This window comes from Amphiprion ocellaris, chromosome 4 (genome assembly GCF_022539595.1).
Source record: "Amphiprion ocellaris isolate individual 3 ecotype Okinawa chromosome 4, ASM2253959v1, whole genome shotgun sequence".
Classification (NCBI taxonomy): domain Eukaryota; kingdom Metazoa; phylum Chordata; class Actinopteri; family Pomacentridae; genus Amphiprion; species Amphiprion ocellaris.
In genome coordinates this window covers 1-10,143 of record NC_072769.1, presented here as the reverse complement: position 1 = coordinate 10,143, position 10,143 = coordinate 1, and the positions used below count along the sequence as shown (strand labels likewise).

At 37.0% G+C, this 10,143-nt stretch overlaps 1 long non-coding RNA gene across 1 annotated transcript; it reads left to right on the top strand.

The window, feature by feature from the left end:
• The first annotated feature begins 5,587 nt into the window (after positions 1-5,587).
• On the top strand, positions 5,588-10,131 carry LOC129348815 (uncharacterized). Its single transcript, XR_008601513.1, has 3 exons — positions 5,588-5,928; positions 8,299-8,436; positions 9,845-10,131. It is a non-coding gene; the product is annotated as an uncharacterized LOC129348815 (long non-coding RNA).
• The last annotated feature ends 12 nt before the right edge of the window (positions 10,132-10,143 follow it).

Here is a 10,143-nt window from a genome sequence, read left to right as displayed (position 1 = left end):
GGTTAGAATATACTTGACTTGTTCATTTAAAGTGTTTTCCTCAAAACTCGACCAGCTTCATTAGAGTAAATCGTCATGATGTCGTGTTCAGATAATACCAAAGAGGAGGTTTATGCTTTCTCTGCTTGAGGCTTAGAGCAGTTAAAAATAACAAATTTGAAGTTCTTACGAATGAATAATTAAGAAAAATCTCATCTGTTGTCAATCATGTTGGCACCGTCTGCAAAGATGAAGGCAGATAGAAGCACAAATGGGTGGTAATCAAGAAACATATTAACAAAAAAGATCACTAGAATAAGCACAGGTTATTTTTTGATGATGTTGAAATCACACTGTGGAAAAAAAACTCAATTAAATTTTGATGATGCTATGAAAACATGGTAATTTAAGAAAAATAGGAGAAGTACATCTAATGAATCACTGTAACCAAGAACAGAGTTGAGGAGCTTGTATTTTGAGAATTTGTAAGTTTGTGTGTCAATAATTCATGTATGTTAGTATATTGTCCAAAAAGGAATTAAAACGTCACTGTTTGGTATGTCGCCTTAACCCATTCATGCATGAATTATGATAACCTCAGTCAGGATTTTGTTTTCCCCCAATTGTTTTCATTCATCTTTAGGCATGAAAAACAAGGTTTGTACTTTATTTTATTTCAACCCATTTTTCTAAAAAATATATTTACATGTCCACTGAGATGGCCACCATGCATTTTGCTCTAGAAATATGGATTTAACAAACAAATGGATAAAATGATATACAGTGTATTGAACTGTGAAATGTGATGTGAACTATAAAATAAAATAATTGATGCATAAATAATTCAAACAGCATTGAGGGATTCACTCTCCTGTATAGATTCCCAAGTCTCTCAGATGACATATTTTCAAGAACAGCAGCAGTAATAGCCTAATTGTGGCCAATGAATTGTAGTTGAAATATAGCTGGTGATGCATGATGTGCACTTTAGTGGACATGAGATTAATCATAATTGCCTCCCAATATAACATCAATACTTGGAAAATTTTGCAATTGTATAACTCCTTAGATGTTCCTCGATGTCACCATATTTTTCTTTCCTGCAAAGGTCTCTTTTTTATAGAAGGCTTGAACAAAAGAAAATGAGCTACTTGGTGTTTCTGGCTGCCTGCCGGCCATCTTGGTTTGACTCTTTTTTTTTTTAAGAATTTGCAATGGCTAGCCAATCACTGGCAGTGGAAGAAATGATGCAATAGGATCCACTGTAGTGGCTGATGTCCAACTATGCCATCAAAACTTATGCACATACAAGAAAACAGCTTTAGAAGAGCTGCACACTGTCATGACCTCTATGCATGGAAGGGTTAAAGGCATCAATAATGAACACAACACAAATAAATTGCTATCATATTACAATTCTGCATAATACACAGTGGAGAATCACAGTGATATTGTAATAATTGAAGGTATTTTTCTGCTGTTCTATCAAAAGTTGTCAGGAGAGGCAAAGAATTCTAAACTAAATAGTTACAGAGAAGAGGGGGAGAAATAAACTGATTTCAGAATGACGGAATGAGATCTATAACGAATGAAACACAGGTTTCAGGTAGTTTAGCTCCGCCCACTAAGACTGTCTCCGCCTGTCTTCTCTAACGTCCGCAGTTGAGACATAAACTCTGACTTGGTGACACTCAGACTCCCACTGGACTTTCCATTCAATTTACACATTTCTTCATATATGTATAAACACACACACACACACACACACACACACACACACACACACACACACACACACACACACACACACACACACACACACACACACACACACACACACACAGATAAAACTACCAGAAATACATATATATATATAATATGACCAACATATGACAAAAAAACTACCAGAAATATGAATAAAATGACCAAAATATGAGATGAAACTACCATAAATATGAACAAAATGACCAAAATATGAGCTAAAACTACCAGAAATATGTTCAAAATGACCAAAATATGAGATGAAACTACCATAAATATGAACAAAATGACCAAAATATGAGCTAAAACTACCAGGAATATGTACAAAATGACCAAAATATGATTGGTTGATAATGTATCAGTGTTATTATTGATTATTGATGGGTTGCAGGGACAGAGATTTGTGTCTGAGTCTCTGCTGCCATCTATTGGTCCATCAACAACATGACTTTTCCCAGATTTAATCCCAGAGTCCTGACTTGTTAGTAGAATGATGAAGAGGTCAGAGGTCACAGCATGCAGTGTAAAAGTTCCAGAGAAGACATTAACTGCAGATTGTAAATTTGTAATAGTTTCTACATCATGACAAGTTGTTTTGATCATAGAGTTAAATACCAGATTGTTCAGTTACTAAATGACTGAATGTTGTGTTCCTTTGTAGACACTCTGGAAGTTGTCATGTGGAAATGATGAACTGAGGCATAAAACTGTTGAAATTTAACTTATTTTCTGAAAACATTTCTGGTTGTTCATAATGTTTTGTCAAAAGATAATTCCTCAAATGTGAACATTTTCAAAATGTGCTTTTTGCACTAAAACAAATGGAATAATTAGGAGTTGTGGTTATTTATAGGTTATTATGCTGTGGTTTTACTGGAGATCAGACTGGGCTGAATGTGGAACCTGGACTAGAATCAGTTTGACGTCCTGCTGCAGGGCTTTGAGGTAAAAGATTCACACTAAGTTGGATGATGAAAAGATAAGATAAGATAAAGTTCTTTATTTCTCCCCACTCCAGGGGAAATTTACATTGTTACAGCAGCTTATGTAACAGTGGACGTAGTGATAAGAATAAAATAATAATAGAACAATAGTAATAATATTTACAGTATATACAAGGGTGAGAGATGAGGATAAAGTGGCTTAACAGAAAAAATAAAAATAAAAAATAAAAATAAAGTTTAAAAGTGCAAAGATGTGCAGTGCAAGAATGTCAGTGCAAATTTTATGGTTTGGGGTGGTAATGATATAGTCCAGTTTATGTTAACATCAGCCAGTGATGCTGATGTTGTACAGTCTTATAGCAGATGGGATGAAGCACCTGTGATAGCGTTCCTTCTTGCAGGGTGGATGTCTCAGTCTGCTGCTGAAGGAGCTGCTTAAAGACCCCACAGTGTCATGCAGTGGGTGAGAGGGATTGTCCATGATGGATGTGAGCTTTGCCAACATCCTCTATGGAGTCCAGGGAACAGTGCAGGACAGAACCTCCTCCTGACCTTCTGTTTAGTCTCTTTCTGTCCCTTTCAGTGCTCCCTGCTCCCCAGCAGACCACTGCATAGAAAAATATTAGGTCCACGTGACCACCACTGTTTCTCTCCCTGCTCAGATTTAGTTGCATGTTCTAGTTGGAGAAAGGTCAAAACTTCTACAAGCTTTGACAAAGTAAATGAGTACAAAATGAATCAATCAGTAACCTGCAGCTCTAGCTTCCTACACGCTAAATGAGACTCCTAATATGTAGACGACGACTCATCTGCATTCCAGTATCCTCACTACCAAACTGTCCAGCAGCCAGAGAAAGATGAGCCAGTAGATGGAATGTCAAAGAATACCTGGATGTCCCTCTGTTTGGATTGGGAAGTATCCCAGCATGCTTTTCTGGCCATCCTGACCCACAATCCTTTGCAGTTACTTTGAGCATGAGTATAGACAAGCTGGATCTGCTGACAGATGACGGGTCATTTTCCACCACAGGAAGTTTAAAATGCATTATTCTGATGAAGCAGCATGTCCCAGCTGTACTCATGCTGAATAAAACACAACGGACCATGGGCTGTACTGAAAGTAAAAAGGATGAAGAACTGCATCAAACCTGCTTTCTGTGATTCTGTTTTATTTTATCACCAGTAGGTTCCACTTCCAGGGTAACAGATGACATTTGTATGTATATATATATATATATATTATATATATATATATATATATATATATATATATATAATATATATATATATATATATATATATACATATATATATATATATATATATATACATACATATATATCAGTTTATGAGATTATGGTAATGCAGTGGACTTATATTTCTGCCATTTGGCTTCAGGTGTGTCTGATTAAACCCTCCATCACCGGTAGATGACTCTAGATATCAGGTGACTCCGTGCACGCCTCATTCTGCTCTGAGGGTTAGTGAATAGAAGTCCAACATGGACTCAATAATTATCACTATTATTGTTGCTAAAGGTACTGCATAGGTGTAAACATTATTTATTTAGCAAGAGATAGTACTTCTGTATCCTAAGAAAGTACCAGAAATGTGCAGAAAGTAGCTTTAAATGCATTTTTGAAGAGAAACAACAGTGTATACTGTACAATGGAATGGAAAACTACAACACTTCCTGGTCTCTAAGGCCTCCTTAATCCATGGTTTGTGTTTGTTGGTCTCTGATGTTAAATCCTCCCCCTGTCCCAGTCCATGATGTGCTTGTTTCTTTTACAGTGGTCCCTGATGGCTGATTTTTTTGTTTTCTTCATCTGCTTTTTCTTTTTGTCTTCTTGTGAGTCGTCCAGCTGTTTCCTTTATTCTGTCTGCTGTTCCTTTCTTCTTGTGTTGAATGATCTTCCAGTTTCTCCAGTGTATGTTTTATCGCATGATTTACACGGAGTTTCATATATGATGTTGCATTTTTTGTCTTTTGGATGGACTAATAGCTGCTGCAGTTTTCTATATGGTTCTACTGCTGTGTTGATGTTGTGTTTTCTCATTATGCGATGTATGGGTTCTGTTGTCCCTCGGATATATGGAATGCTGATTATGTCTTCATTTTTATTGTCTGGTTTTTGTGTATGTTTTGTTTTTGTTTGTTTTAGTTTTTCTCTTTGTTTTTGGCTCGTTGTTTTCCTTTGTTTATGGCCCATATGGGATATTGGTAGTGTGTGAGTGAGTTCTGATGTGTTTTTCCTCCTCCTGTCTGTCTTTATCATCGATATGATGCTGGTCTGTTCTAATAGTGTTCTAACTGGTAGTTTGTGTTCTGTGGATGTTCTGATGTCCAGAGGAGGTTCTGGTCTGTTCTAGTAGTGTTCTAACTGGTAGTTTGTGTTCTGTGGATGTTCTGATGTCCAGAGGAGGTTCTGGTCTGTTCTAGTAGTGTTCTAACTGGTAGTTTGTGTTCTGTGGATGTTCTGATGTCCAGAGGAGGTTCTGGTCCGTTCTAATAGTGTTCTAACTGGTAGTTTGTGTTCTGTGGGTGTTCTGATGTCCAGAGGAGGTTCTGGTCCATTCTAATAGTGTTCTTACTGGTAGTTTGTGTTCTGTGGATGTTCTGATGTCCAGAGGAGGTTCTGGTCCGTTCTAATAGTGTTCTAACTGGTAGTTTGTGTTCTGTGGATGTTCTGATGTCCAGAGGAGGTTCTGGTCCGTTCTAATAGTGTTCTAACTGGTAGTTTGTGTTCTGTGGATGTTCTGATGTCCAGAGGAGGTTCTGGTCCGTTCTAATAGTGTTCTAACTGGTAGTTTGTGTTCTGTGGATGTTCTGATGTCCAGAGGAGGTTCTGGTCCGTTCTAATAGTGTTCTAACTGGTAGTTTGTGTTCTGTGGATGTTCTGATGTCCAGAGGAGGTTCTGGTCCGTGTGTGTGGGTTTCCTGTAAACTGTTATTTTGATGCTGCTGTCTTCTCTGTGGTGAATGTTCATGTCCAGGAATGAAATGGTCTGGTTTATTTCCTCTTCCTGTGTGGATTGTATGTTTCCCGTGTCGTCCATGTTGTTCAGATGATCAGTGAGTTCTTGTGTGTGTCCAGATTTTATTATTTCCAGGATGTCGTGGACGTATCTTCTCCAGAGTGTGGGTCTGCAAAGCGGGGATGGCTTTGGTTTCCAGGTCCTCCATGAAAAAGTTACTCATTATGGCTGAAAGTGGATCTTTTTTTCAACTTTATTTTACCAGGTAAGATCAGATGAGAACAGTTTCTCCTTTACAATGATGACCTGGTCAGATGTGTCATTGCTAAACCTGGTTTCTGACTGTAGATTATTCCTTTCAACTGAAAATAGGTGGATTTGGCAATAAACCGGAGTAATGTGATGATGTCGTCTACTGGGAGGTTTGTGTGTTTTTTCAGTGTCCTGTCCTTCATGAGTCGTTCCTGTACGATGTGTAATGTGACGTCTACGGGGTTTTAGTGATGAATGAAACTATGTCATGTCATATGAATATCTCCTCTTTTTCTACTGTGATATGGTTTAGTTCTTGTCCAGTTATTTGGAGTTCTTGCAGTGATGTTGTGATGTACCAAGGAGGGGTTTGATGATTTCTACCAGAGCTTTATAAAGGTTGTAGGTGACTGATCTGATGCTGTCCACTATGGGGTGCAGTGCAGTGTCTTTTTGTGTATTTTGGGTGTTCCATATATCTGGGGGGGGGGTAACGTTGGCTGTGGGTATCAGATGGTTTTATGCTTCCTGTGTTTTTAGGGTCCTTTGCTTTTGTTCTATGGGATGTTTTTTTTTCCAGTATTTCATTAAATTATCTGCTGCAGAGAGAAAAGGAATAAAAGGAGACAGAAATGAGGGCAAATGTGTTCAAAATAAGTTAAAACATCATGCAAAATGCCTCAAAACCTGCTCAAAAACAATAAAAACTGACTCTGAAATGACTCAAAAGCTCGAAATTTGTCTAAACAAGTTACAATATTATGCAAAATACCTCAAAGCAAGATAAAAAACTGACTTGAAATTCTTTGAAAAGACTAAAAAAAATCTAAATTTGTCAAAAACAACTTAAAATATTGTACAAAATTCCTCAAAACATAAAAACTGACTTAAATATGTCTGAAATGACTTAAAAGCTCAAAATTTGTCCAAAACAAGTTAAAAATATTTGTCTCATAACCAAAATGTATCATGACCTGCTCAAAATGATAAAAACTGACTTGAAAATGTCTGAAATGACTTAATAGCTTAAAATTCAACCAAAATGACAAAATTTGCCCAAAACTAATTAAAGTTCTGCACAAAATCACTGGAAACTTCAGTCTTGACTCATAATGTGTCCAAATGCATAAAGTTCCTGCTGTTGGGCCTGAATTTTAATACAGGTGTAACCAGGTGGTAAACAGAGGCAAGTAAATATCCTGAAAACCACTGAAATCCCTGTTTGTGACTCTTCTGCTGATTGTCGTTTTGGACAGCAGGGGGCGTATTGTTATTGTTGTACTGGGGGTAGTTTTGAGGTCAAAGGGCAAGATACTGGAAGTGGTGGGAACAGAACAAAGGGTTACTGGTTTCTTTGGGACAGTAAGAAACTGTAAATAATACCGTGCTATGAAAGACTGAATTATGAAATATAGTGACAGGGTGGTAAATTGTTTGTTATTTGCATTAAAAATCCACTTTATGTCCGTGTACTGTGCTGAGGAGTACCGACAGTTAGAGCAGTGGTTCCCAACCTGTTTGGCTTGGAGCCCCCCATTTAAGCTGCACTCCAGCCCCCAGCGGGCGTAACTCCATCTTTAGCAGAGAAACGAAGCTCCAGCAGCGTTTGTCCATCATACATGAGCAGCGACTTGATTTGTTGAGTGCCGAGGGTGAACTACAATAAAATCATCAACAAAACTGACAGTGAGAGACAAGCTGCCACACACACTGGCACCATCTTGACCCAAGCTGATCAATCATGATGTTCTTAGTTCCATGAAATATGAATGTATTATTATATGCATTGTGTTTTTGTGTTGGTTAATGATGAGATATTTCTAACTGCTTTTGTGTTACTGCAGTATGTGTTTAGAACAGAGGCTTATAGAGGGCAGTGTGGTAACTGTGGGTTTTATTTGCCCACTAGGTGCCACAGCCGTATGTTTCTGTTTTTAGTGCTATTTCTGGTGCTGTTTCTCATATTTCTACTAATGTGTTGCGCCATAGGTTTTTGTAAAACACAATTCATTGTATAAATTCTATTAGATGTAAATAACTTGGGAAACAAAGAACCCCCACAAATTTAATTTGAAGTATTGGTTTCTGATTTAACCCGGCTTCAAATCTAATGTTAGATTCAGTGTTAAATCCACAAACAGAGAGACTTTTGGTGACTTTTCAGAGCGTATTTTAACATAAACTCAGACTTTTGGTGACTTTTCTGTTTGGATTTTAACATAAACTCAGACTTTTGGTGACTTTTCTGTTTGTATTTTAACATAAACTCAGGCTTTTGGTGACTTTTCAGAGTGTATTTTAACATAAACTCAGACTTTTATTGGCTTTTCAGAGCGTATTTTAACATTCGGAGCTCTAACTCAGACTTTCCTCTCTTCTCCAGCATTAAAACTTTGTCTGCAGAGAGAAAAGAACGACTCCGTTTTTTGCCAGACTGGAGGATGTTGGAGGGAGTCTGTTAATCTCTCTGGACCTGACATTTGAAAACCTCCATCTCTCCTCACCCTCCCAGCCCACTGATGTGAGGAAATCCAGCTCTGAACAGACTGAACTCCTAAATCCCTCCTGGAAGCTTCACCCTGAACAGACAACTGCAACGCCGTGGTAACGGGCAGATTACAGGTAACAGGTGTAAACTGTTAGTAACGCTCAGAGTCACGTGATGCTGCTCCGTTTATGTAGCGAGGCAGAAAATAAGGACGGGAAGCCGCCACATTTAACAGATCAGAGTTTCCACAGACCAAGAGTTCACTCTATTTATGCACTCTGAGAGGAAATTTATCGCTTATTTCTGTCAACCAAACTGGGTCAACATCATAATGTAGCATCAACTTCACATCACGTGGAGTTTACACTGGAATTTATAAAGAAGGTGAGAGAAAACTGAATTCAAGTCGAGTTAACTTAACCTTCCTGTTGTCTTCATTTACAGGCACCAAAAAATATTGTTACCTTGTCTGAAAAAAATCAGCAAAAAAAAATCCCCATATTTCTGAATATTTTGCAAAACCTTCAGGAAGAAAATTGCAATAACTCCTTAAAAGTTTCCTTTAAAAGTTTTATTCATAAAAAATTTCCTAAATTTGGCAAGAAAAATCTTGTAAATATATTTAAAAAATGAGTAAAAATCTTCCAAAAAAATCCTAAAAATTGCCAGTGATTTTTTATTTTTATATATATATATATATATATATATATATATATATATATATATATATATATATATATATATATATATATATATATATATATATATATATATATATATATCAATAAAACTTGTAATGCTTTCTTTAAGAGCATTCATAAAAAAATCTGCAAAATTTGCTGGATTTTAGTTGATTTTGTTGTGAATGTTATTCACAAACATTTTAACATTTCTTTGAACTGTAAACTGTCTGAAAATGACAAAAAAGATGAAACTTGGTGCAAAATTACTCACAAATTTCTCCTAATGAGATCAAACTTTGACAAACTGACTTGAAATTATCTGAAATTACCCATGATTTTTCCAAAAAGATTAAGAATTTGTGCATAAGTGGATTAAAAAGTGAATTCAAATTGAAGTGAATTCAAATTGAGGTATCTCTTCTTCTATTTGCTTGTTTGGACTCAACAACAATTAAGACAATTTCACCAATTTTACTCAAGATTTGGCAAAAGTTCAACTAAAATAACTGGAAACTGTTCAAAATGAATCCAAATGACTTGATTTGCTCAAAAAAGCGGAATCTTTGTGCAAAATGATCCAAAAACTTTTTCTAATTGACTAAATTGTATAAAATTACCCAAACATTTGCCCAAAAAGATTCAAAATGTATGCAATAAGTTGATGTGATCTTCTTGTTAAGCACATTTAACTTCTAGAATTAGGGTTAGGGTTTTAGGAATCTAACGTTCCTAAAACTGAAACGTTGTCCATCCTCCAGACGGATCTAAGACCCGACCGGCCTCTGGGGCGGCGTTTGGTGAAGTTATCTCTGGAGGCTGCTGGAGGATAAATGTGGAGATCTGCAGATAGAAGCCAAGAAGATGGACGGAGCTGGAGAGGAAGAAGATCTACAGTGGTGTTCAAAATAATAGCAGTCCCACATCACTTTATCAGGACCGTCAGTGTTGATTTAACTTATTTCTGTAAGTTATACCTTGAAAAAAGAAACGGGGTGCTGGGGGGAGGAGGGGAGCAGGGCCGTGCAGAGACCTTTGGAGGGGCAGGTGCTCAAAGTTA